General features: G+C 46.2%; 1 pseudogene; it reads left to right on the top strand.

Moving 5' to 3' along the window:
- The first annotated feature begins 1,093 nt into the window (after positions 1–1,093).
- Positions 1,094–2,456, top strand: LOC114897999 (annotated as a pseudogene).
- Positions 2,457–26,790: the final 24,334 nt, after the last annotated feature.

Raw genomic sequence — 26,790 nt, 5'->3', positions numbered from 1 at the left:
TAAGCTACACCCTCAAACCCCCAGGTACCTGTTTACTCTCTTTTGCCATTAGGTTTGGCTTTGTTGGAAAAGTTGGAGAAGCTCTGACTTACTTTATCCCATGAAATCCTCACAACAGCCCTTTCAAAGCAAGGCAGTTTTAGAGATGGAGGAACGGGGACCAGATATGCTGAGTAACTTGCCCCAAGTTACCCAGCAAGCAGGTGTCAGAGCCTAAACATCGTCCAGGTAGTCTAACTCCAAGTCCGGTATTGACTCCACACCGAGGTACTGCCAGGCACATTCAACCACTGGGGCAACAGGCCCAGGAGACAGGTAGTGATGGGCCCACAGCTAGGGAGGATCCTCTGCAAATTTATAAAGTCCTCCCCCATAATCCATGGCTTCAAAATTCATAGGCAAGCAGGTGCTCCAAGCCTGCGGAGCTAAGACGCAGATGGCTGCAATTCTGACATCACCCAGATAAGCCACTGTCAACTCTGGACCGCCAGCCTCAGAAGCTGAGGGCAGGGAGATTGGGAATTCTTGGTTGTTGAGATCGGCAGTTCTTTCTGGTAAGACTCAAAAGGCAAGAAGTTGACACATGGGGACCCAGGTGGCCCTGCTCTCTTCCTCAGTGCTCAGTGCTGTCAGGGCAGATACTCGGCTCCCAAGCCACTGGGCCCAGCAGGACTGGAGTCAGCTGCCGAATGGTTGGCTGGAGAAGGATTTGAATCCAGGTCGGGCTGACTCCCAACCCCCAGCCCTTCCCACGCTGCCTGAGGTTATGAAAGGAGTCCCATCCTGGAGTCAGGATACCTGAGTTCTAGACCAGCTTCTCCAAAAGGAGCTGTATGACTTGGGCCAGTGCCTTCCGATTCTAGTAGAGCGGGAAACACTCTGGCACCCAGGGGTTCTAGAGCCAGAGCCACCTGGGTTCAAATCCCAGTTTTTCCACTCACTAGCTGTATGGTCTCAGGCAAGCTTTCACATGCCTGTGCGTCAGTCTCCACATCTGTAAATGGGGACACGATTGGTGCCCAGCTCACAGGATCGTCGTGAGGATTAAACGTCATCCACACAAGGCACTAGGAAGAGAGCCCGGTATGGAGCCATGCTCAATAAAGGTGAGATGTTACCGTATAAAAATGAGAGTGAAGGGGTTCAAGTGGCAGCCGCAAGGACCCACACCCTCGCAGCAGTGAGTCTGATTGGCAGATGGGATGGGAGCCGCCGTGTCGGTCTTAAACAGCTACCTCTCCCATTGTCCCCCAGCAGCTCAAGCCCCGAGTCCCGTGGCTGGTATTCATTCAACAACTTTTTACTAAGTATCTGTTGCAGGAAGGGGGACCCCTTCCAGGGCCTGAGAGTGGGCTCTTGTCTAACACTCGGAAATGAATTGTCCGAGGAGACATGTGCTGACAAAGCAGGAGACTTTATTGGGAGGGGGCACCCAGGTGGAGAGCAGGAAGGTAAGGGAGCCCAGGAGGACTGCTCTGCTACATGGCTTGCAGTCTCGGGTTTTATGGTGATGGGATTAGTTTCTGGGTTGTCTCTGGCCAATCATTCTGACTCAAGGTCCTTCCTGGTGGCGCACACGTCGCTCAGCCAAGATGGATTCCAGTGAGAAGGATTCTGGGAGAACATATGGACTGGCATCTCCTGTCTCCTTTTGACCTTTCCAGAATTCTTCTAGTTGGTGGTGACTTGTCAGTTCCGTGTTTCTTACCAGGACCTCCTGTTGTTACAATAACTCATGCAAATGGCTACTATCTTGCCTGGCCAGGGCGGGTGGTTTCAGTCAGTGTTTCCCCTAACATATCTACCCTGGGCCAGGCATGGCTAGTGTATGGGGGACACAAAGGAGAGCAAAACCAGACGCAAACCCTGTGTATCTAGAAGAGAGACAGTGAACAGACCCACAAGGAAATGACAGCCAGTGGTAAATACTACATGGGAAAATAAATCAGGGGGAGGGGATAGCAATGGGGAGGTGTTTTAGATGAGCTGTTTCGGGAAGCCCTCTCTGATAAACAAAGAAGTATTTATCATTTGTAAATAGTATTTAGCCGCCCTCAGCTTCTGAGCTCAGCCAGTTTCCCAGCTGGGGGAATCGTTGGCGTGGTGGTCACCCATGTGATCCCAGAGGCCCACAAGGAAGACAGGGAGGGTTTGAGCATTGCAGAAGGGGACGCCCTGATATCGGTGGATTGTGACATTTTGGGGAAGGTGCTGGGGGTGATGGTCCACGAGTACACTCAGGTTGAAGGTAAAAAGCTGGGATTGGGAGGCTGGATCCAGAGTACCGACTGGAACACAGTACAAGGCCAATTGCAGGGTCCCATCTCTGAGGTGCGTCATCCGCAGGAATGCTTGAGACACGAGGAGGTCTCAGATCACACACCGACAGAGCCAGCTTCAACAGTGAGAAAGTCATCTTAAAGTCAGACTGCTCAGCTTTCCAAATTGTGAAATAATGGCCTGAATTTAAATTTTCCAAGATAAATTCAGTGGTTTTGTTTTTTACTGTTAATAGAGGTAGAACTATTCTGTGTTGTGTTAGAATTTACCTGTAAGTTATTTTAGTATCAAGTACACGAATGTTACTGTATATTTTACGTATGATAGGATTACAACTGCACACAATTCTAATCTAATTCTAATAAAAACACGCTAGAGCCTTAAAAATATTGATAACATTTACAATATTGTAATACTATAAACAATAATTATTAAGAAATAGAGAAGCAAGAAGATATAGGACTCTGAGAGAAGAACATTCCTGGCAGAGGAAACAGCACATGCAAAGGCTCTGAGAATGGGACAAGCCAAGGACTTTGGCTTTTATTCTCAGTGTGAGAAGGTAGATTGCTTTTTTTTTTTTTTTTTTACTTTTGGCTGCATTGGGTCTTCATTGCTGCGTGTGGGCTTTCTCTAGTTGCGGCGAGCAGGGACTACTCTTCATTGCGGTGCGCGGGCTTCTCATTGCGGTGGCTTCTCTTGTTGCAGAACACGGGCTCTAGGTGCGTGGGCTTCAGTAGTTGTGGCACACGGGCTTCAGTAGTTGTGGCACGCGGGCTCTAGAGAGCAGGCTCTAGATTGCTCTTTAAAGCAGACAACATAACAGATGTTTTTCATGCCTATCAAATTCAAAATGCTAATCCACGAGTCCAGGGGGTTGACCCACCTTGTCCAAGGTCACTCACCACCCAAAAGTCCCTTCCTATTGAGACAGAAAAAGATAAAAATAGACTACATAGTAGCCCAATGAATGTGAAAAGCCTTGTTTTCATCAACAGAAAGGGGGGAAAAATGAATCAACACAGCCTCCTCTTCACGCTGAACAGTCAGTCATAGTTAATGTACAGATCACAGAGGCAGGTAACTCATACATGCTTAGTAGCAAATGGAAAAATCAAAGCAAAATAAGTTAAAAAGGGATAGAGCAAAGAGAAGACACCTCTTAAATCAGCCTTTTTGAACTGCTTCGGGGCACCCTGGAGGGTCCTGTGAAATACCACGCTCAAGCTTGCCAGTATTTCTGATGCAGGAGTGGCCCCGCCGAGGGCATGCACAGCTTATCCCGTGCCGCCCGGGAGTTCAGATCGCTGTCCAGAGATGTTGAGATGACGTGAAGCATGTGCCTCAGGCTGGCCGTTGTGCTAGATGCCTTACCTGCCTTGTCTCCTTTAATCCCCCCCCAAAATCCTGGGAGGTAGGCAGGATCTTCCCCATTTTACAGATAAGAACACTGAGTCCCAGAGAAGTTAAGCTAAAGGTATGAAGTTTACATTAATTTGAATCCTGGCCAATTCAGGAAATTTGTAAGATCTTAGTTAAGAGTGGAAAGGTTGGCCCAGAGATGGGAAATTGGAAATGATGAGGCCAAGCTTTGAAGAGAGAAAGGAGTAGAGAAGCAACGTTTGTTGAGGCACAAGGCAAGGCATCTTTCTCCTGTGTCTCATTCAGTCTGTGTGACCACTCTGCAGGACAAGGACTGTTAGTCCTACATTCAAGATGAGGAAACTGAAACTCAGAGGGATTGATGGACCTGCCCAAGGTCGCTGGCTAGTAGCAGAGCCCAGATTCCAAGCCAGGTGTGCCTGGCTCCATAACCCACAGCTGCTTCTGCACCTGGTCACGGTGCCTAGTGTGATGGGACTAGCCTGTCCTGGGACTCACTGCACCTGGGATGTGGCCCCAACTTTTCCAGTGACTTGCTGTGTGACCTTGGGCCTGTCGCTCCCCTCTCTGGGTCTCAGTTTCCTCTTCCATAAAATGTGGAGGTGGGTGGGGTGATCTCCAAGGCCCCCTTGACAGTAAGCCTCTGAGTCTGTGACAATCTAAAAGCAAAACACAGAACAAGACTGATCCATTGCTAACTCCTCCTGCCCTAGGCAGCCCACGAGAGAGGGCAGCAAAATCCCCGCTGCCTTGTCTGTGTCCCAATGTCACCCTGACCCCTCCCACTACCCTTGCTCTCTGAGCTTCCCACCCTGCACAGTCAGAGATCTGCCCTCATCCTTGCTACCTCCCTCTCCCTCTCCCCATACCCCACATCTACTCCAAACTAAATCCAGTCCCCTCTCTCTCATTAACTCCTCCTAGGATGGCCCCCATGGTCTCCACCCCCAGGACATGTGCTTGATCCCTCCCCATCTCTCCCACAGGCCATGCACAGCCCTATACTGGTCCCCTGGCCCCAGTTTCTTCCATGAGAGTGGCCAGGATCTTTGTTGAATCAGATCTTTTACATGCCCCCAATCCTGCAATGGCTCCCAAAAAGCCTATAGGATAAATTCTTTAGCGTGACATTTGACATTCACAACCCTTCAAGGTATGGCCCTAATCAGCCTTAATCAATTAATTTCCTTCCACCACCCCACACCTCCTCACTCCCACCTACACGTCAGTCACAGGTTCTGCTTTTCCACCTCACTGCCTGTATATGCTATTCATCCTTCCAGTTCGTATTTGCAGCCTTCCTCTCCTCTCCACTCCCCACCTGATTCAAATGCCTTCCTCCCAAACACCCCAGAGAGGTCACAATCCTTCCTTTCCCTCTGTTCCCAAGAATCTTTTTACAGCTATGGTTTATTTGATTCCATACCTCCAGTGCCTGGCACCGAGCCTGACATATGGAATGGATATAGATTCATGTTTGATGGATAAATGGAAGTTTGACATCTCATTCCTTCGTGGGCCAGGGATTTGTTTTCGTCTAGCCTATCAGGTTACCCAAGAAAGCTCTGTCCATCACCCAAAGCACTGCTGCCCACATAAGCAAGGCCTCCCAATGTCCCCTTCGCCCACGCCCAGGAGTCCTGCCAGCTGGGTACGCAGATGCTCTCTCTCTCCCCCTCTCTCTCATTGCCCCCCTCCCCTGGTCAATGAAGACACTGAGCCTCGCCCTCCTCTCCTTTTTCCACCCTGAATCCTAGGGTCCCCAGTCCAGGGGCAGGTTAGAGAGGGACAAGATGAAAGACGTGTAGTAGAAGCATGTGAGAAGTTGCCATAACTAGTTCCTTGAGACACACACATCCATTTTTTTTAAGAAAGACATACAACCCATAAGATCTAAATAAGTGATGATCCATCAAAAAATGAAAGCCCATACAGCACATAAAATGACAAGGCGGCTTCCCTGGTGGCGCAGTGGTTGAGAGTCCACCTGCCGATGCAGGAGACACGGGTTCGTGCCCCGGTCTGGGAAGATCCCACATGCCGCGGAGCGGCTGGGCCCGTGAGCCATGGCCACTGAGCCTGCGCGTCCGGAGCCTGTGCTCCACAACGGGAGAGGCCACAACAGTGAGAGGCCCGCGTGCCGAAAAAAAAAAAAAAAAAATGACAAGGCAGATCTATAGATATTGCTGAGAGGTGATTATGGTCTACTGTAAAGTAAGAAGTTCAGATGAAATCCAGTTTGTTTAATCTGACTCCATCCAGGCAAAGATGGAACAAGTCTGAATGTCTACACACCAAAATGTCGTGGGGTCCATTTCTGGATGGTGGGGATTATGGGTTATTTTTACCTTTGTCTTCACACTTTTATACTGTCCAATCTTTTTAACAAAGAGCATGAAATTTTATGTTCAGAAAAATAATGCTATTTTCATATTGAAAGAAGAGGATGAGGTAGAGGGCAGAGAGGAGAGGAGAGAAGGAAAAGCTAAATAAGAAACAGATGAAGACAAAGATGACTGCCCCCCGAAGACCCTCTGAGCCTCTCCTGCCAACCCGCCTGGCATGCCCACTGCCTAGGAAAGACCACCTGATCGTGATGCCAGAATCTAGTCTCCGGCCTCCAGGCCACTCTCCAGGGAGCAGGTTCCTGTCATCTAACACTCAGCTCCGGATTACACCCTTGTGCCTTTTAGCTGAGGGATAAGAGAGCTCATCAAGACTGCTGGCTCAGACCATTCCCATTTGTTCATATTCCTCTGAATGAAACTCCAGGGCAGGAACCCAACCCCTTACCCCTGTGCCCATGAGGAGAGACTCACGTGGAAACACTGTACCAGTGATCAGCTTGGCACCATCTGAAGTCACATTCCTTTAAGGCACACGACGAGAATCCACAATGGAGAGTTTGAATTGGTTAAAGCCTGGATGGGAATCTGCAGGACACTGGGCTTCCATACAGAGGCTGTTAAGTCCTGGCCCCTCTCCCTAATGTCAGGATTGCATTGACCTGGCTACTTAACTTCACTGAGCCTCTGTTTCCACGCTTGTAAAGTGAGGTTAATAACAGCACAGGCAGACCTTGGAGATATTGAAGGTTCAGTTCCAGACCACCGCAATAAAGTGAACATTGCAATAAAGTGTCATATGAATTTTTTTGGTTACCTGGTGCATATAAAAGGTATGTTTACACTATACTTAGTCTATTAAGTGTGCAAAAGCATTATGTCTAAAAAAACGATGTACATAGCTTAATTTTAAAATACTTTATTGCTAAACAATACTAACCATCATCTGAGCCTGCAGTGAGTTGTAATCTTTTTGCAATAGTAACGTCAAAGATCACTGACTACAGATCACCATAACAAGTATAATAATAACGAAAAGAATTTTAATAGACTATTTTTAAAGCAGTTTTGGGTTCACAGCAAAGTTGGGCAGAGGGTACAGAGATTTCCCACATACCCCACGAGCTCGCACAGGCATCGCCTCCCCGACCAGAGTGGTACATTTGTTACAATTGAGGATCCTGTGTCGGCACATCGTTATCATCCACAGTTCATAGTTTATATCAGGGCTCTCACCCTTGGTGATGTACATTCAATAGGTTTGGACAAATTTATGATGACATCTCCACCATGATAGTGTCACACAGAGTAGCTTCACTGCCATATAATTTTTGTTTTAAAATTCAGTTAGCTAATATTTTATTTGAGATTTCTACATTATTTTTTTATTGAAGGATAGTTCATGAAATATTGCGGGAATTACCAAAATGCAACACAGGGACATGAAGTGAGCAAATGCTGCTGGAAAAATGGCACCAGCAGATTTGCTCGATACAGAGTTGCCACGAACCTTCCATTTGTAAAAAACGCCAACACCTGCAAAGCGTAGTAAAACGAGGTCTGCCTGTCCAGATGTCACAGGACTAATGAGGGCTGAACCAGGTGACACATGTACAGCACTGAGTACAGTGCCTGGCACATAGTAGGCACTTAATAGATGGTAGCTTTTATTATTATTGACAGAGTTGTTGTAAACCTGCCGTGGGTGGGTCATAGACATGCCCAGGCCATTGACAGCCCCTCTAACAACAGGAGCCCAGTGTGCCCCATAAGTTACCATTAGGAGACTGGCAACGCCTGAGGGATTCTGACGGAGGGAAAATCAATTGGGGTTCATGCACAAGGGAAAGAACTACATTTGTCAGAGGAGGGCTGTTGCACAAGAGAAATATCAAGGGCTCCTTTTAGCTCATTCTCTTTCCTCCTCGAGAACATTTAGTCTTATTAAAAATACGAGGAGCATGGTTCCCACCTCCATCGTGGCTAGTTGGGAAGCAGAAGACGCCCAGGCAAAGGAGAAGAAGGAAGCCATCTGTCTCTTGGGGCCGATGCCTCAGGGCATCTCTAAGGAGCAGGATAGAGAGAAGCCGTGTGTGTGGTCAGCAGCAGTCAGTTTCAGGGAACGCATATAGGTCTGGGTCCTAGGCATGGGGGAGGTTTTCGTGGTCCTGAATCATCTTTTAACACCAGCACCTCTCCTCTTCCTTCCTGAATCCCACCTGTCCCAACCAAGGCTCTCGACTCAAAGCCACACAGTATTTTCAGCCAGCATTGGCCAGTCCCATCTGTGGGTCTGGACCCATTTTTTTCATTCAGTCCACAAATATGTGTGGATGCCTACTGGGTGCTGGGAGAGACATGGAAATGAAACTGATATAGACCCTAAGGGGGCATGTCCTCTCATCAGTGAGATGTGGCAGGTGCACCAATACACCCAACAGTGTCAATGCATCATGTCACTCTTCTGCTGAAAAATCTTCAGGGGCTCCCAAGTGCCCGCATGATGGCGTCCAAATGCCTGAGCCCAGCATCTGAATCCTCACAATCAGCCATAACTGACCAGCTCCAGCCGCATCCCTCCTCCTCTTCCGTCATTCTATCTCCTCTATACCAGCCTGCTGAACACCAATTTGTTCATGCCTCTGGGTCTTTGCCCATGCTGTACTCTCCTCCACTGGACAAACTTCTACACTTCCTTCAATACCCTATTCAAATGCCCATTTCTCCACCTATCTTCTCAAGCAACTCCAGGAAATTTTGGTCTCTTTTACTTCTGTGTTTCCAGAACATTGGATGCAAATATGCATTTCAGCACTTACCATGCTATTATATATATTTACATATGTTCATCTTCCCCACTGATCTGTGAGCTCTTTGAAGGCAAGGCCCATGTCCTATTAATATCTTAATAATAGAACCTGGCACACAGTAGGGGTTTAATAAATATTTGCCTAATGAAATACATATAGACAACAAATATAAGTAAAAATGCTCAGCCTCCCTAATAGTAAAGGAAAAGCAAATGATAACAAAAATAAGATGCCTTTTTCACCCACTGGAGTAGCAAAAATTGTAAATGATTGATAATATTTGGTTCTGATAAATATGTAAAGGGCAAGGGCTGGAGAGAATGGGAATAGCTACAATCTTTTAGAAGAAATATGGCTCCATCTGTTAACAGTTAGAATGTGTATACCTGTTGACTCTTCACTAACTCTATTATGAATTTCTCCTATAGAAATAAAAGCACCAGCACACAAGGGATGTTTGTTATCTATTGTTGCATAACAAATTGCCCCGAAGCTTAGCAGCTTGAAAACATACACATGTATTATCTCACAGTTTCTATGGGTCAAGAATCCAGGCACTTCTTGGCTGGGTCCTCTGGCTCAGAGTCTCTGGTGAGACTGCAATCAAGGTGTCTGCCGGGGCTGCAGTCATCTGAAGGCTTGACTGTGGAAGGATCCGTTTCCAAGCTCACTTACATGGTTGTTGGCAGGGTTTGACTTCTCCAGGACTTTTGGATGGAGTTCTTCAGTTCCTCACTGGTGGTTGGCCAGAAGCCACCCTCACTTCCTTGCCAGGTGGCTCTCTCTATCAGCCCATGAGAAGAGCCAGAGAGAGAATACCGAGAAAGCAGAAGTTACAGTCTCTTGTAACTAATGCCAGAAGTGATATCGTATCAATGTTGCCATAGTCTATCCATTAGAAGCAAGTCACTAGGTCCAGCTCACACTCAAAGAGAGGAGAATGCACAAGGGCATGAATACAGGAGGTGAGGGTCATTGGGAGCCATGTCAGAAGCTGTCTATGCAGGGTGTGTGTGTGTGTGTGTGTGTGTGTGTGTGTGTGTGTGTGTAAGCATAAATCACAAAGAAAGCTATGAAAAGAACTCTCCAAACCCTTAACAAGGATTACTGGGGAGAGGGGCAGGATTGGAGAGGGAAGAAAATTGGAAGAAACAAATTCTTATTTTTTTTTTTTTACAAATCCCTATTTTGTTTGACTTTTAAGATAAGTAGGCATTTCTTTTATAACTTAAAAAATTAAAAAATTAATTAATTATTTGAGAGAATCAAAGCCAAAAGTGTCCTGGAAATTGAAAAAGGGAAAAATCCATTCTAGCTTGGAGAGAGAGGCAGAAAATCAGGGAAGGCTTCATGGAGGAGAGAATATTTGAAGTGAGCCTTGAAATACAAGCTGGGTCAGGATGTGCAGAAATGGCGGGAATGACAGGGGAAGGGAAGAATGCAACAGAAGGCAAATTAACTGTCCTAGAGACAAAGAGTGGTCAAGGTGACACAGAGAGACAGAGGCATGTGTCTACCCAGTTTTCTCCATCCCCAAGTCAGAGGGGCTACAGAAGGCTCTTCAGAGGATTCAGCTGCCACTTAACTGCCGGGATCTATGGCAGAAGGTTCTAGACTTTTGTACCTGCTCATACTGCTTCCAAACTCCAGTCACAAGCACCAGTCCCATTCTGAGAGGTCCGCGGACAAAGGTCCTTAGGAGCCTGAAGCTTGTCCTACTGATTCTCTCCAAAGGGACATGGCAGGGGAGGAGAAATGCCAACACCTCCTTCCTCTCTCCATGGCTGCACTTAAGGGAACCTCCATTCATCTCAGAGACAGAGTCCATGCTCTGTTTGTCATGTGGAGCAAACCCCTCCCTGGCCATTAACTTCATTAAATTTACTCAACCTACCACCTCCAGGGAGAACCAGCTTCATCAGAGTCAAAGGGCTGGGCTGGCCCTAGCTCAGTGGTCCCTGGGACAAAAGGGAAATAGAACCACAAGGCTGGATCCAGGAAAAGGGTTGTGGTTGATATGTAAATGTAAACCACAAGAAACATAATCCTTCAAAGACTTTCCCTATCACCTGCTCTGGAACTGTCCTCACGCTGGGCTTTGGGGGAGAGGAGAGGCTGAGACCCTGCTCCCTGGCCTGATGCAGCCTTTGGCCACATGGGGGCCAAGAAAACTATCAGGCAATCCAGCAGTATGGTGTGGTGGATAAGGGAGCTGGGGAATCAAGGACAGTTTCATAAAGAAAAGAGACCTGTGGACTGGGTTTTGAAGAGTGAGTAGGAGTTTGATGAGAAGAAAAGGAGGCCAAGCTCTTCAAGCAGAGGAAACCACACAGGCAAAGACATGGCATCTGGACCAGCAGTTCAGTGGAGCTGGAATAGGAAAGAAGAGAGGGGCAGGGGAGGGGCAGTGTTGTCAGGAGGTGAAAGAGGAAAGGGCCAGAGCCAGCCAGTGAGAGACTTTATAAAGCAAAGCCTGACAAGGTTTCTTGACTGTAACCTAGGGGCTGTGACTCATTAAAGACAATTTTTAAGATGTGCAACCTTGGACTTCCCTGATGGCACAGTGGTTAAGAATCCGCTTGCCAAAAAAAAAAAAAAAAAAAAAAGAATCCACCTGCCAATGCGGGGGACACAGTTTTGAGCCCTGGTCCAGGATGATCCCACATGCCATGGAGCAACTAAACCCGTGAGCCACAACTACTGAGCCTGTGCTCTAGAGCCCATGAGCCACAACTACTGAGCCCATGTGCTACAACTACTGAAGTCCACGTGCCTAGAGCCCATGCTCTGCAACAAGAGAATCCACCATGATGAGAAGCCCATGCACCACAACGAAGAGTAGCGCCCGCTCGCCGCAACTAGAGAAAGCCCACGCGCAGTAGTGAAGACCCAATGCAGCCAAAAATAAATTAATTTGTTAATGAAATTTATAAAAAATAAAATAAAAAAGAAGTGTAACCTCTGGGGAGAGATATGGGAGTGGATGGAGAAGGGAAGACAAGACGGGAAAGACTTTTACTTATATCCTTCGGGGTTTTTATAGCAAGACTATTACTATTACTATTACATTTTTTAGAATTTTAAACTTTCTCTCTTGGCTAGGATGGCAAATAATTGACAATAGCTGTCATTTATTGAGGAGTTCCTCTAAGGGCTTTCCACACGTTATCTTACTTAATCGTCACACTAACCCTCTGAAAAAGGTACTATTATCCCCATTTTTCAAGTGAGAACCTGAACGCCTGGGAGATCAGGCAACACTGAAGGTTACACACACAAATAGGCAAATGAGCCAGGATTGAACCCGGGTCTGCTGACACCAAGCCCGTGCTCCTAACACTCAGCCGCACAACCTCCTGGTAGCGCATGGGACGGGGAGCAAACACATCACTTTTACAGGTGCGGTGAGGCCGAAGACAAAGCAGATGCTGAGGAGAGTAGAGCCAGATTCGAACCATCTGGGTAGGCTGGGGCTCGGCACACGGGGCCAGCGTGCCAGGACGGAACGTATCAGGCAAAGATGTAAAATCCTGACCTTGGGAACAAGGCCCCTGCCCAAGCACAGTTGAGAAATGTGCATCGCACCTGGGACTCGCACACCCTGCTGCTCCCAGAGGCTGCTCCTGCCCGCCCAGCCCCAGGCCAGGAGAGTCAGTCTAGGAAGTCCTCACGCCATTGGAGGCGGAGGCAGCTGGTGGACTGGGGACAAGCTCTGGGCTGACTTCAGCCCATGGCCTCTCAGGACTGCTGGTCTTCCTGTCTCTTCTGTCTCCGTCGCCATCCCAGCTAGTGTCCCCTCTGGTGGCCCTGATGAAGCTGGGGCCCAGCCCTGAACCACCCAAACAAGAGACAAGGTTGAGACGAGGGAAGTGGAAGACCCTGCTGTGTGACTTTAGGGATCACCCTAGTGGTCAACAAGTGGTTTTTAAGTTTGTTTAAGCTGCAGACCCTTCTCTTCAATTGAATCTTATCTAGAGCCTTGTATGTGAACTGGGTGGCGTAGGAGTGTCTCTGGTTGAAACCAGGTGGGGGCTGGACTCCCCACTCATCTTCCAACACCCCCCAGGGTCCCCGAGAGGCCTGGAAGGGGTCAACTGAACACAGTGTGAAACCCAATGAGCTAGATCACTTCAAAAGGTCCCCAGTTCAGAAGTGCTCTGACCCTTTAATTCCTCGTGAATAATCATAGCACAAACTAACATATATCAAGCACTAACTATGCATCAGGCACTAAGCTAAGGGCTTTACACAAATTCTCTCATTTAATCCTCATCACAAACCTATGAAGTAGGTTCTACCACGTGGCAGAGGCTGCCAGCTGCCCACCAAACTCTATTCTCCCTTTCCTATAGATAGACTTAAAGCTAGACACATGGTTAGCATCCCTTTCAGTGAGGTAAGACCACGTGACCAAGTTTTGTCCAATAGGGTACGAGCAAGAGGCATGTGTCCCACGTCCAGGCCAGGGCAGTTAAGGGAGTGAGTGAACCCCCACACACACTCTCTTGACCTCCCACCATCTAGCAGGGCCCGGGACAACCAGAGCAACTGTGGAAGCCTGGGGTTGGCATGGTGGGTCTGGGTCCCTGAATTTGCCCAGTGCGACAGCACCCTCTGCTGCTCTGGAGCCCCCACCCCACCTGGCCTGTTATCTGCGAGGGACATTTCTATGCTGCTTAAGCCATTGCACTGTAGATGTCTGTGTGACAGCAGTCTGGCCTTTCATACACCCACTTCTTGGAGGAGGAAGGTGAAAGAGATTAAATAACTTTCTAAGATCACCCAACTAGTGGCAGAATCTGGAGCCATTCAGTCTGATTCTAAAGTCTGCCCTCAAATCATGACACTTACCTCCCAGATGTTATGAAATTAATAATGACAAAACTTAGAGCAACCAAAATGTCTTTCAGTAGGTGAATGAATAAGTAAACTGTGGTACATCCATACAATGGAATATTATTCAGAGGATAATATGACCTATCAAGCCATGAGAAGATATGGAGGAGCCTTAAATGCATCTTACTAAGGGAAAGGAGCCCACCTAAAAAGGCTACCTACTGCAGAAGTCCAACCATGTGACATTCTGGAAAGCGCAGAACTATGGAGACAGTGGTTGCCAGGCATTCAGGGGGAGGGAGGGACAAATAAATGGAGCAGAGATTTTTAGGGCAGTGAAACTACTCTGTACGACACTGTAATGGTGACATTTGTCAAAACCCACAGAACACACAACACAAAGAGTGAACCCTAATGTAAACTAGAGACTTTAAATAATAATAAAGTATCAATATTGATTCATCAACTATAGCAAATGTACCCCACTAATACAAGATGAAAATAATAGGGAAAACTGGGGGAAGAACAGTATATGGGAACACTATACTTTCTGATCAATTTTTCTGTAAAACAAAACTTCCATAAAAAATAGTCTATCAGAGGAGATTGGTTCAAGATGGCGTAGTAGAAGGACGTGCTCTCACTCCCTCTTGCGAGAGCACTGGAATCACAACTAACTGCTGAACAATCATCAACAGGAAGACACTGGAACACACCAAAAAAGATACCCCACATCCAAAGACAAAGGAGAAGCCATAATGAGACGGTAGGAGGGGCGCAATCACAATAAAATCGAATCCCATAACCGCTGGGTGAGTGACTCACAAACTGGAGAATACTTATACCACAGAAGTCCACCCACTGGAGTGAAGGTTCTGAGCCCCACATCAGGCTTCCCAACCTGATGTCCAGCAATGGGAGGAGGCATTCCTAGAGAATCAGACTTTGAAGGCTAGTGGGATTTGATTGCAGGACTTCAACAGGACTGGGGGAAACAGAGACGCCACTCTTGGAGGGCACACACAAAGTAGTGTGCACATCAGGACCCAGGGGGAAGGAGCAGTGACCCCATAGGAGACTGAACCAGACCTACCTGCTAGTGTTGGAGGGTCTCCTGCAGAGGCGGGGAGTGGCTGTGTCTCACCGTGAGGACAAGGACACTGGCAGCAGAAATTCTGGGAAGTACTCCTTGGCGTGAGCCCTCCCAGAGTCCGCTATTAGCCCCACCAAAGAGCCCAGGTAGGCTCCAGTGTTGGGTCACCTCAGGCCAAACAACTGACAGGGAGGGAACCCAGCCCCACCCATCAGCAGACAAGTGTATTAAAATTTTACTGAGCTCTGCCCACCAGAGCAACAGCCAGCTCTACCCACCACCAGTCCCTCCCATCAGGAAACTTGCTCAAGCCTCTTAGATAGCCTCATCCACCAGAGGGCAGACAGCAGAAGCAAGAAGAACTACAATCCTGCAGCCTGTGGAACAAAAATCACATTCACATAAAGATAGACAAGATGAAAAGGCAGAGGGCTATGTACCAGATGAAGGAACAAGATAAAACCCCAGAAAAATAACTAAATGAAGTGGAGATAGAAAACCTTCCAGAAAAAGAATTCAGAATAATGATAGTGAAGATGATCCAGGACCTCGGAAAAAGAATGGAGGCAAAGATCAAAAAGATGCAAGAAATGTTTAACAAATACCTAGAAGAATTAAAGAACAAACAAACAGAGATTAACAATACAATAACTGAAATGAAAAATACACTAGAAGGAATCAATAGCAGAATAACTGAGGCAGAAGAACAGATTAAGTGACCTGGAAGACAGAATGGTGGAATTCACTGCTGCTGAATCGAATAAAGAAAAAAGAATTTTAAAAAAATGAAGACAGCCTAAGAGACCTCTGGGACAACATTAAAGGTAACAACATTTGCATGATAGGGGTCGCAGAAGGAGAAGACAGAGAGAAAGGACCCGAGAAAATATTTGAAGAGATTATAGTTGAAAACTTCCCTAACATGGGAAAGGAAATAGCCACCCAAGTCCAGGAAGGAAATAGCCACCCAAGTCCAGGAAGCACAGAGAGTCCCATACAGGACAAACCCAAGGAGAAACATGCCAAGACACATAGTAATCAAATTGGCAAAAATAAAAGACAAAGAAAAATTATTGAAAGCAGCAAGGGAAAAATGACAAATAACATACAAGGGAACTCCCATAAGGTTAACACCTGATTTCTCAACAGAAACCCTACAAGCCAGAAGGGAGTGGCATGACATATTTAAAGTGATGAAAGGGAAGAACCTGCAACCAAGATTACTCTACCTAGCAAGGATCTCATTCAGATTCGATGGAGAAATCAAAAGCTTTACAGACAAGCAAAAGCTAAGAGAATTCAGCACCACCAAACCAGCTCTACAACAAATGCTAAAGGAACTTCTCTAAGTGGGGAACACAAGAGAAGAAAAGGACCTACAAAAACAAAACCAAAACAATTAAGAAAATGGTAACAGGAACATACATATCGATAATTACCTTAAACGTGAATGGATTAAATGCTCCAACCAAAAGACAAAGGCTCGCTGAATGGATACAAAAACAAGACCCATATATATGCTGTCTGCAAGAGACCCACTTCAGACCTTCAGACCTTCAGTCTGTAGGGACACATCCAGACTGAAAGTGAGGGGATGGAAAAAGATATTCCATGCAAATGGAAATCAAAAGAAATCAAAAGAAAAGCTGGAGGAGCAATACTCATATCAGATAAAATAGACTTTAAAATAAAGAATGTTACAAGAGGCAAGGAAGGACACTAGATAATGATCAAGGGATCAATCCAAGAAGAAGATATAACAATTATAAATATATATGCTCCCAACATAGGAGCACCTCAATACATAAGGCAACTGCTAACAGCTATAAAAGAGGAAATCGACAGTAACACAATAATAGTGGGGGACTTTAACACCTCACTTACACCAATGGACAGATTATCCAAACAGAAAATTACTAAGGAAACACAAGCTTTAAATGACACAATAGACCAGATAGATTTAATGGGTATTTATAGGACATGCCATCTAAAAACAGATTACACTTTCTTCTCAAGTGCACACGGAACATTCTCCAGGATAGATCACATCTTGGGTCACAAATCAAGCCTCAGTAAGTTTAAGAAAATTGAAATCATATCAAGCATCTTTTCTGACCACAATGCTATGAGATTAGAAATCAATTATAGGGAAAAAAAATGTAAAAAATGCAAACACGGGTTTCCCTGGTGGCGCAGTGATTGAGAGTCCGCCTGCCGATGCAGGGGACATGGGTTCGTGCCCCAGTCTGGGAAGATCCCACATGCCGCGGAGTGGCTGGGCCCGTGAGCCATGGCTGCTGAGCCTGCGCGTCCAGAGCCTGTGTTCCACAACGGGAGAGGCCACAACAGTGAGAGGCCCGCGTACCGCAAAAAAAAAAAAAAAAAAAAAAAGAGACACAAACACATGGAGGCTAAACAATACGTTACTAAATAACCAAGAGATCACTGAAGAAATCAAAGAGGAAATCAAAAAATACCTAGAGACAATGAAAACATGATGATCCAAAGCCTATGGAATGCAGCAAAAGCAGTTCTAAGAGGGAAGTTTACAGCAATACAAGCCTACCTCAAGAAACAAGAAAAATCTCAAAAAAACAGTCTAACCTTACACCTAAAGGAACTAGAGAAAGAAGAACAAACAAAACCCAAAGTTAGTAGAAGGAAAGAAATCATAAAGATCAGAGCAGAAAGAAATGAAATAGAAACAAAGAAAACAATAGCAAAGATCAATAAAACTAAAAGCTGGTTCTTTGAGAAGATAAACAAAATTGATAAACCATTAGCCAGGCTCATCAAGAAAAAGAGGGAGAGAACTCAAATCAATAAATTTAGAAATGAAAAAGGAGATGTTACAACAGACAAGGCAGAAATACAAAGCATCCTAAGAGACTACTACAAGCAGCTCTATGCCAAAAAAATGGACAACCTGGAAGAAATGGACAAATTCTTAGAAAGGTATAACCTTCCAAGACTGAACCAGGAAGAAATAGAAAATATGAAAGTAATGAAATTGAAACTGTGATTAAAAATCTTCCAACAAACAAAAATCCAAGACCAGATGGCTTCACAGGTGAATTCTATCAAACATTTAGAGAAGAGCTAACTCCCATCCTTCTCAAACTCTTCCAAAAAATTGCAGAGGAAAGAACACTCCCAAACTCATTCTATGAGGCCACCATCACCCTGATACCAAAACCAAAGATACTACAAAAAAAGAACATTACAGGACTTCCCTGGTGGCGCAGTGCTTGAGAGTCTGGGGACACGGGTTCGTGCCCCGGTCCGGGAGGATCCCACATGCCGTGGAGCGGCTGGGCCCGTAAGCCATCGCTGCTGAGCCTGCACGTCCGGAGCCTGTGCTCCGCAACGGGAGAGGCCACAACAGTGAGAGGCCCGCGTACCGAAAAAAAAAAAAAGGAACATTACAGACCAATATAACACTGATGAATATAGATACAGAAATCCTCCACAAAATACTAGCAAACAGAATCCAACAACACATTGAAAGGATCATACACCATGATCAAGTGGGATTTATCCCAGGGATGCAAGGATTCTTCAATATATGCAAATCAATCAATGTGATTCACCATATTAACAAATTGAAGAATAAAAACCATATGATCATCCCAATAGATGCAGAAAATGGTTTTGACAAAATTCAACGCCCATTTATGATAAAAACTTTCCAGAAAGTAGGCATAGAGGGAAACTATCTCGACATAATAAAGGCCATATATGACAAACCCACAGCAAACATCATTCTCAATGGTGAAAAACTGAAAGCATTTCCTCTAAGATCAGGAACAAGACAAGGATGTCCACTCTCACCACTATTATTCAACATAGTTTTGGAAGTCCTAGCCATGGAAATCAGAGAAGAGAAAGAAATAAAAGGAATACAAATTGGAAAAGAAGTAAAACTGTCACTGTTTGCAGATGACATGATACTATACATAGAGAATCCTAAAGATGCCACCAGAAAGCTACTAGAGCTAATCAATGAATTTGCTAAAGTTGAAGGATACAAAATTAATGCACAGAAATCTCTTGCATTCCTATACATTAATGATGAAAATTCTGAAAGAGAAATTAAGGAAACACTCCCATTTACTATTACAACAAAAAGAATAAAATACCTAGGAATAAACCTACCTAGGGAGACAAAAGACCTGTATGCAGAAAACTATAAGACACTGATTAAAGAAATTAAAGAAGGTACAAACAGATGGAGAGATATGCCATGTTCTTGGATTGGAAGAATCAATATTGTGAAAATGACTATACTACCCAAAGCAATGTACAGATTCAATGCAACCCCTATCAAACTACCAATGGCATTTTTCACAGAACTAGAACAAAAAATCTTAAAATTTGTATGGAGACACAAAAGACCCCGAATAGCCAAAGCAGTCTTGAGGGAAGAAAAACGGAGCTGGAAGAATCAGACTCCCTGACTTCAGACTGTACTACAGAGCTACAGTAATCAAGACAATATGGTACTGGCACAAAAACAGAGATATAGATCAATGGAACAGGATAGAAAGCCCAGAGATAAACCCACGCAGCTATGGGCAAGTAATCTATGACAAAGGAGGCAAGGATATACAATGGAGAAAAGACAGTCTCTTCAATAAGTGGTGCTGGGAAAACTGGACAGTTACATGTAAAAGAAGGAAATTAGAACACTCCCTAACACCATACACAAAAATAAACTCAAAATGGATTAGAGACCTAAATGTAAGACCGGATACTATAAAACTCTTAGAGGAAAACATAGGAAGAACACTCAGACATAAATCACAGCAAGATCTTTTTTTTGATCCACCTCCTAGAGTAATGGAAATAAAAACAAAAATAAACAAATGCGACCTAACGAAACTTAAAAGCTTTTGCAAAGCAAAGGAAACTACAAAAAAGATGAAAAGACAACCCTCAGAATGGGAGAAAATATTTGCAAATGAATCAATGGACAAAGGATTAATCTCCAAAATATATAAACAGCTCATGCAGCTCAATATTAAAAAAAACAAACAACCCAGTCAAAAATGGGCAGAAGACCTAAATAGACATCTCTCCAAAGAAGACATACGGATGGCCAAGAAGCACATGAAAAGCTGCTGAACATCACTAATTATTAGAGAAATGCAAATCAAAACTACAATGAGGTATCACCTCACACCAGTTAGAATGGGCATCATCAGAAAATCTACAAACAACAAATGCTGGAGAGGGTGTGGAGAAAAGGGAGCCCTGCTGCACTGTTGGTGGGAATGTAAATTGATACAGCCACTATGGAGAACAGTATGGAGGTTCCTTAAAAAACTAAAAATAGAATTACCATATGATCCAGCAATCCCACTACTGGGCATATACCCAGAGAAAACCATAATTCAAAAAGACACATGCACCCCAATGTTCATTGCAGCACTACTTATAATAGCCAGGTCATGGAAGCAACCTAAATGCCCATCGACAGACAAATGGATAAAGAAGATGTGGTACAAATATACAATGGAATATTACTCAGCCATAAAAAGGAACAAAATTGGGTCATCTGTAAAGATGTGGATGAGTCTAGAGACTGTCACACAGAGTGAAGTAAGTCAGAAAGAGAAAAACAAATATCGTATATTAATGCATATATGTGGAACCTAGAAAAATGGTACAGATGAACTGGTTTGCAGGACAGAAATTGAGACACAGATGTAGAGAACAAACTTATGGACACCAAGGCAGGAAAGCAGGGGGGAGGGGGGGTGCGTGCTGTGATGAATTGGGAGATTGGGATTGACATATATACACTAATATGTATGAAATGGATAACTAATAAGAACATTTTGTTAAAAAAATAAATAAAATAAAATTCAAAAAAATAGTCTATCAATTTAAATAGTATATATAGCTTCAGTAAAAACTCATGTATGAAAAAAATTAATAGTATTTTGCCATGCACCATACACTTTGATCAACATTCATTTAATCTTCCCAATAATCTATGATGTAGGTACTGTTGTTATCCCATTTTTCAGATAGGGAAGTCGAGGCCCAGAGAGGCCAAGCCAGGACAAAACTCCTATTTGTTTGACTTCCCATCACCCTCCCTCCCCAAGACCGGCTCCCTCCACCTTACATAGATGCTTGCCCTCACCAAGTTGGGTGCCTGCTCCCCAGCCCAGAAAAGCCTGCAGGTTACATGCACCAGCCCCCTCTCATGGGATCCAGGTTGATGAAGGCTCACAGCAGCCCCTTGAGGGAGCCTCCAAGGTCACCCAGCAAACCAGACCTCCAGACTCCCCGTGCAGTGCTCCTTCCTGTGTAGAGCACTCAACTCAGGATAGACCAGTCCCAGTGCCCCTGCACTCCCCAACACACACACACATGCACACACACACACATGTGTGCACATACATCCACCCTCCCACTCTGTCATTTGACCCTCAAACAGACAGACTGGATTTCCGGGTGACACAAGGCCCTTCAATGCTCACACAAGCTCACATTTCTCACCAAGAACTCAGGGTCATTTGAGGAATTTTTTTTCCTGGAGATAGATTGTCAAGATCTCCTTCAAAATGCAGAACCACACCTGCATATTAGCACAAGACATCACTTTGCCTGCTCTCTGTAACCCCTGGAGGGGGACTGGAGGAATGTATCAAATTCTTAATTTAAGAAAAATCCCCAGCGCCTGCATGTACTGAAAGAGCCATTTCATATGTTGGAGGTGTAAGAAAGGCAGTGCTGCCTGAAAAATACTGATCTGACTGCAGTTCCTGGGATGTTGGGCCTCCCCGTGAAAGAAATAGGAGCTGCTCCAGCTTTGGTGTTTAAAGGACATAAACACAGCCCAGGGACAGCGTGACGTCTGACTGTCAGGGCCGTGGACTATCCATTACCTTAGGACAGGGAGAGTTGATTCAAACCCTACTGAGTTTGATGAAATATGCTGACTCCATTCCACGGTAAGTGGCGGGGACGGCACAGGGGCCCAGTGAGCAGCCTTGAAACCTGTCAAAGCCTGCAAGAATGAGAGGCCCCGGTGTACAGTCCCCTTCCTCTAGAAGGTCTCACCAAGGCTCTGGGATCAAACAGGCCCCACCTGGCTGTGTGATCCTGGACACGTTACCTAACATCTCTGAGCCTTCATTTCCTCCTCTGAAAAAGGTTGACACATAATTGTAGGATTCAATGAGATAAAGCAGGGAAAACATGTAGCACATGCAAACATTCAATAAACATTAATGATGGACTTCCCTGGTGGCGCAGTTGTTAAGAATCCACCTGCCAATGCAGGGGACACGGGTTCGATCCCTGGTCTGGGAAGATCCCACGTGCCGCGGAGCAACGAAGCCCATGCACCGCAACTACTGAGCCCACGCGCTGCAACTGCTGAAGCCCACGCGCCTAGAGCCCATGCTCCACAACAAGAGAAGCCACCACGATGAGAAGCCTGCGCACCGCAATGAAGAGTAGCCCCCATTCACCACAACTAGAGAAAGCCCGCACGCAGCAACAGACCCAGCGCAGCCCCCCAAAAAATAAACAAATAAAAATAAACATTAGTGATTTCGTGATGATGATGACGACTACTTGAGAGCTAGCTAGGTTCTTGCAAATTATCTCATCTAATCCTCTCGTGATCCAAATGGGAGAATTGAGGCCTGGAAAAGAAAGGGGACTTGCCCCAGATCACACAGCAAGTTGGGACATCTAGGACTAGACCCCATTTCCCTGTTTCTTAGACCAAGGCTTTCTCCACCACACACACTGGTCATGTTCTGTGGCTATCTCAGAAACATAGTGAAGTAAGTCAGAAAGATAAAGACAAATACCGTATGCTAACACATATATATGGAATTTAAGAAGAAAAAAAAAATGTCATGAAGAACCCAGGGGTAAGACAGGAATAAAGACACAGACGTACTGGAGAACGGACTTGATGATACGGGGAAGGGGAAGGGTGAGCTGTGACAGGGCGAGAGAGAGTCATGGACATATACACACTAACAAACGTAAGGTAGATAGCTAGTGGGAAGCAGCCACCTAGCACAGGGAGATCAGCTCTCACGCCTGGAGGGGTGGGATAGGGAGGGTGGGAGGGAGGGAGACTCAAGAGGGAAGAGATATGGGAAAATATGTATATGTATAACTGATTCACTTTGTTATAAAGCAGAAACTGACACACCATTGTAGAACAATTATACCCCAATAAAGATGTTAAAAAAAAAAAAAAGAATATTCCAACAGCCATGTGGATTCTACAGCAGAGCCAGGCCTGGGACAAGGAAAGACCAGGATGTCCCATTCCACCAACAAAGGTGGAGCTCCCATTCAGCAGCCCTAAGGGCTGGGTCTGCCTTGGCTCCTCTGCGGATGGAAAGGGTTGACAGAAAGTGAGGAGTATGTTAGGGAGATGTCATACATCCCCATTCCTGGAGAAGGCAGCCAGAGGAGATCCGGGTGGGTCATCGGCCCTGCAACCCAACCCCACTCAGCAAATCAGATAGTCGCCACTTTCTTAAACACCATTCCAGAAGGCAGCCTTGTCTGCTCAGGCCTCCCAGGAGGCACCTCCCGTTTGCAGGACCAAGCTAGCCATTGCAGGTATTCTGCATAGATGCTGGGAGATCACAGCCACAGCCTGCCAGAAAGGCCCTGCCTGCAGGGTGCCATCACTCATGGACTCCTTCATGTCCCCTTTTGTGCCCTGGAGGGGTGCCAGCCTGATCTTTCTGAGTGGGCAGCTCAGTGATCAGCTCTACTGCCTGCCTATCTTGGGAGCACAGATGTGTCAAGCTGTGAGTAGAAAGGGGTCAGGATGTGCCCTGGGTGGGTTTTGTGGGATATGGAGAGAATGATTGGCCTTTGCTCCTTTACTGAAGGCATCCATCATTATCAGCGCCCCAGGCCTCCTACCGAGTGGGACCAGCCATATTCTGTAACGTGGGACCCCATCACCACCTGGCCACAGGTAACTATTGAGAAGGGAATCCCTGACCCAAAGGCAACCCACCCATTGGTTGGCCAGCCATCCTATGAGCTGGCCACAGTCAGACATATATAGGGGAATTTGAACTGAGAGATTAAAAAGGGTATTTAGCAGTGGGCAATGGAGCTCAAGGCTATGTGGATGCAGGAGGAGTGATGGGGAGGTAGGGCAGCTTAGACAGTCATGTGATCTCAGACAGCTGAAAAAGGAGAGTATTTACAGGGGTGATGGAGTATGGGTGCCGATGCAGGCAAAGATAGAAGAATCCCAGAGGGACCTCTGGAGAGCGCTGAGACAGGGACGCAGGCCAGATGCACAGATTAATGGGAGGCAATATTCATTAGTGTTCCTCTCCCTGGGATGTTGGGAAAGCTCCGAAAAGAGTCCAGAAAGAGAAACAATAGGCTGCAGTGGATAGTGCATTTCACAGAGCAATGAAAGCTAAGGACATTCACACAGGAGGTTGGCAATAATTCCTAGGAATGGAAATTCCCACCAGGCACTCAGATATAAGAGGAGCAGCTCCCTGAGATTAAGAATTGATGGAAACAAGGAAAGTTCTCTGGAGCCCTGGACCAGAGCTCACCCATGGGCTTAACGTTCCTCCTTACCTGTGGCAGCCACTTTCAAGCACCTGAATGGGTATTTTTTTTTCCCTACAGAAAGTAGCAGGGACCTGGAAGTTAAATTTCAAAAAAATGCATCAAAAGGCAGGAGAAACCTGCATCTTTATTGTATTTAGAACAAAGACTGGCAGAATGGTCTAGGTTGGCACAAAAGAGAACAGAGGCCTGGGCTTCCCTGGTGGCGCAGTGGTTGAGAGTCCGCCTGCCGATGCAGGGGACACGGGTTTGTGTCCCGGTCCGGGAAGATCCCACATGTCGCGGAGCGGCTGCACCCGTGAGCCATGGCCGCTGAGCCTGCGCATCCGGAGCCTGTGCTCCGCAGCGCGAGAGGCCACAGCAGTGAGAGGCCCGCGTACCGCAAAAAAAAAAAAAAAAAAATGAGAACAGAGGCCTTTTACAATGAAATGCTGCTGTGGGTGATCAGGCTGCACACAAGGCAAGAGGGACCCCCTGAATTCTTACTGCTAATGAGGTTATAGGGGAGGAGGGTGGGAAAGAAGTGGCACAACAGAAAAGATATCCGGCTTCACCTGAATCCAACCATCTCCCGTGCCATTTCTCCCCACCCAGAGTAGCTGCAAGCTTGACAAGGCAGCTGAGGCTAGAACCACGCCTTCTCTTTACATGAGTGGGTCTCAAGGTACGGCTGGGTGACGCACCTACTTGGAGAGGGCACAGGGATTGCATTATTGGAGCTTAGTAACCAGCAGGAGCAGTATAAGAAGTGTTGATCAGGGGGCTTCCTGGTGGCGCAGTGGTTGAGAATCTGCCTGCCAATGCAGGGGACATGGGTTTGAGCCCTGGTCTGGGAAGATCCCACATGCCACGGAGCAACTAGGCCCGTGAGCCACAACTACTGAGCCTGCGCGTCTGGAGCCTGTGCTCCGCAACAAGAGAGGCCACAACAGTGAGGGGCCCGCGCACCGCGATGAAGAGTAGCCCCCACTTGCCACAACTAGAGAAAGCCCTCGCACAGAAACAAAGAACCAACACAGCCAAAATGAATGAATTAATTAATAAACTCCTACCCCCAACATCTAAAAAAAAAGAAGTGTTGATCAGTATGATTATCCCTGATTTTCATTGTCCATCTGCCACTCCAGCTGTGTTCGTGGGGAAATGATCTGGAGAGGCACAGAGAAGTCCAGATTGCAAGGGTTGCTGCACACGTGGCCTGCTAAGCATTGCAATGCCACTCCCCACAAGCACCGTCGGCCGCCCCAACACCATGAAGACATACCCCATTGTGTAATTAGATTCCCGTTCTCGACTACTGCCCACTGGCTCAACTTGTCTTCCCTCCTCCTGATTCAGGCCTTGGGTTCACTTGTCACTTGGCTATGAACTTTCTGACAAGCACCTTCTTAAGCCCCAGAAGGCCGACCTTCTCCCTTCCAGGAGCCACTATGACTCCTTCATGTTTTCCCGAGGTTTGTGCCTTTTCCATGTCACTGATTCTGCCCTTCTTGGCTAGAATTAGACCCAAGGTAGCAGTTCCCCCTGCCACTTCCTCTCCCCTCGGAGAAACTAAAGATTGGCAAGATCTCACTGGAGCCTCTTTGTCCGACCAAATACAATGGGCAGCAAGGGCCCAGGTGGCCCACCTTGGGGTCCACGTGAAGATTTACACCAGGTCACCTTCATCTTCCCCAAGAGGCTGTGACCCACCATCCAGCCACGGTCCATTGTCTTCTTCCCCTGCCTTCTAATGACAGTAATAATAAAGCCATCATTTCTCAAAGGAAAGGACGAGCCAGGCACTGTGCTGTGTTTCACATAAATATCGCAGGAAATCCTCACAAATACCCTGGGGGTAGGAAATTTCCCTATTTGCCACATGAGGATATTGAGGCCTCATAGACCAAGCGTCACACAGCTAAAAAGTGGCAGAACAAGGATTCTAACTCATACACATTTAACTCCAAAGACAGGGCTGATCACCCTGGGCTAGACATCCAGCAATGCCCTAAAATTCCCACAAAAGGGCTCGTGCATTTCTACATGTTTGGAGCCTATATGGCCACTTCCTGCCCCTTCAGACCTTTGATTTAAGTCAGAGTAGACCCTTCCCGTGTCCTATCCCTAAATCTCAGTGCCTACATTCAGTGCCAGTAGGTGCCCTACAGATATCTGAAAACGGAGGAATGAATGAGTTAGCGAATCCTGAGTTTACATCCCAGGTTCACACGTGTATCTTGACCTCTCCAAGGCTAAGAGGACGGCACCAAACTCCTGCTGTAGATGCTTTTTCTCGGAGGTGTCTTGGCACCTTCTCTCTGGGCAGCCTAACTCCAGTGTCAAGCCAGCATTCTTCTGTAATTTTTCAGGTTTTCCTCCTTCAAATACTTGATTCAATGAACACTTAGTAAGACCCTACTGTTTGCCGGGCTCTAGCGAATCAAAGATAAATCACAAGCCACACTGT

The sequence above is a fragment of the Monodon monoceros genome, unplaced genomic scaffold (genome assembly GCF_005190385.1).
Source record: "Monodon monoceros isolate NGI ecotype Baffin Bay Population unplaced genomic scaffold, NGI_Narwhal_1 Super_Scaffold_18, whole genome shotgun sequence".
Classification (NCBI taxonomy): domain Eukaryota; kingdom Metazoa; phylum Chordata; class Mammalia; order Artiodactyla; family Monodontidae; genus Monodon; species Monodon monoceros.
The sequence above is the reverse complement of the archived record's forward strand: the minus strand, read 5'-3'. Positions and strand labels throughout refer to the sequence as shown.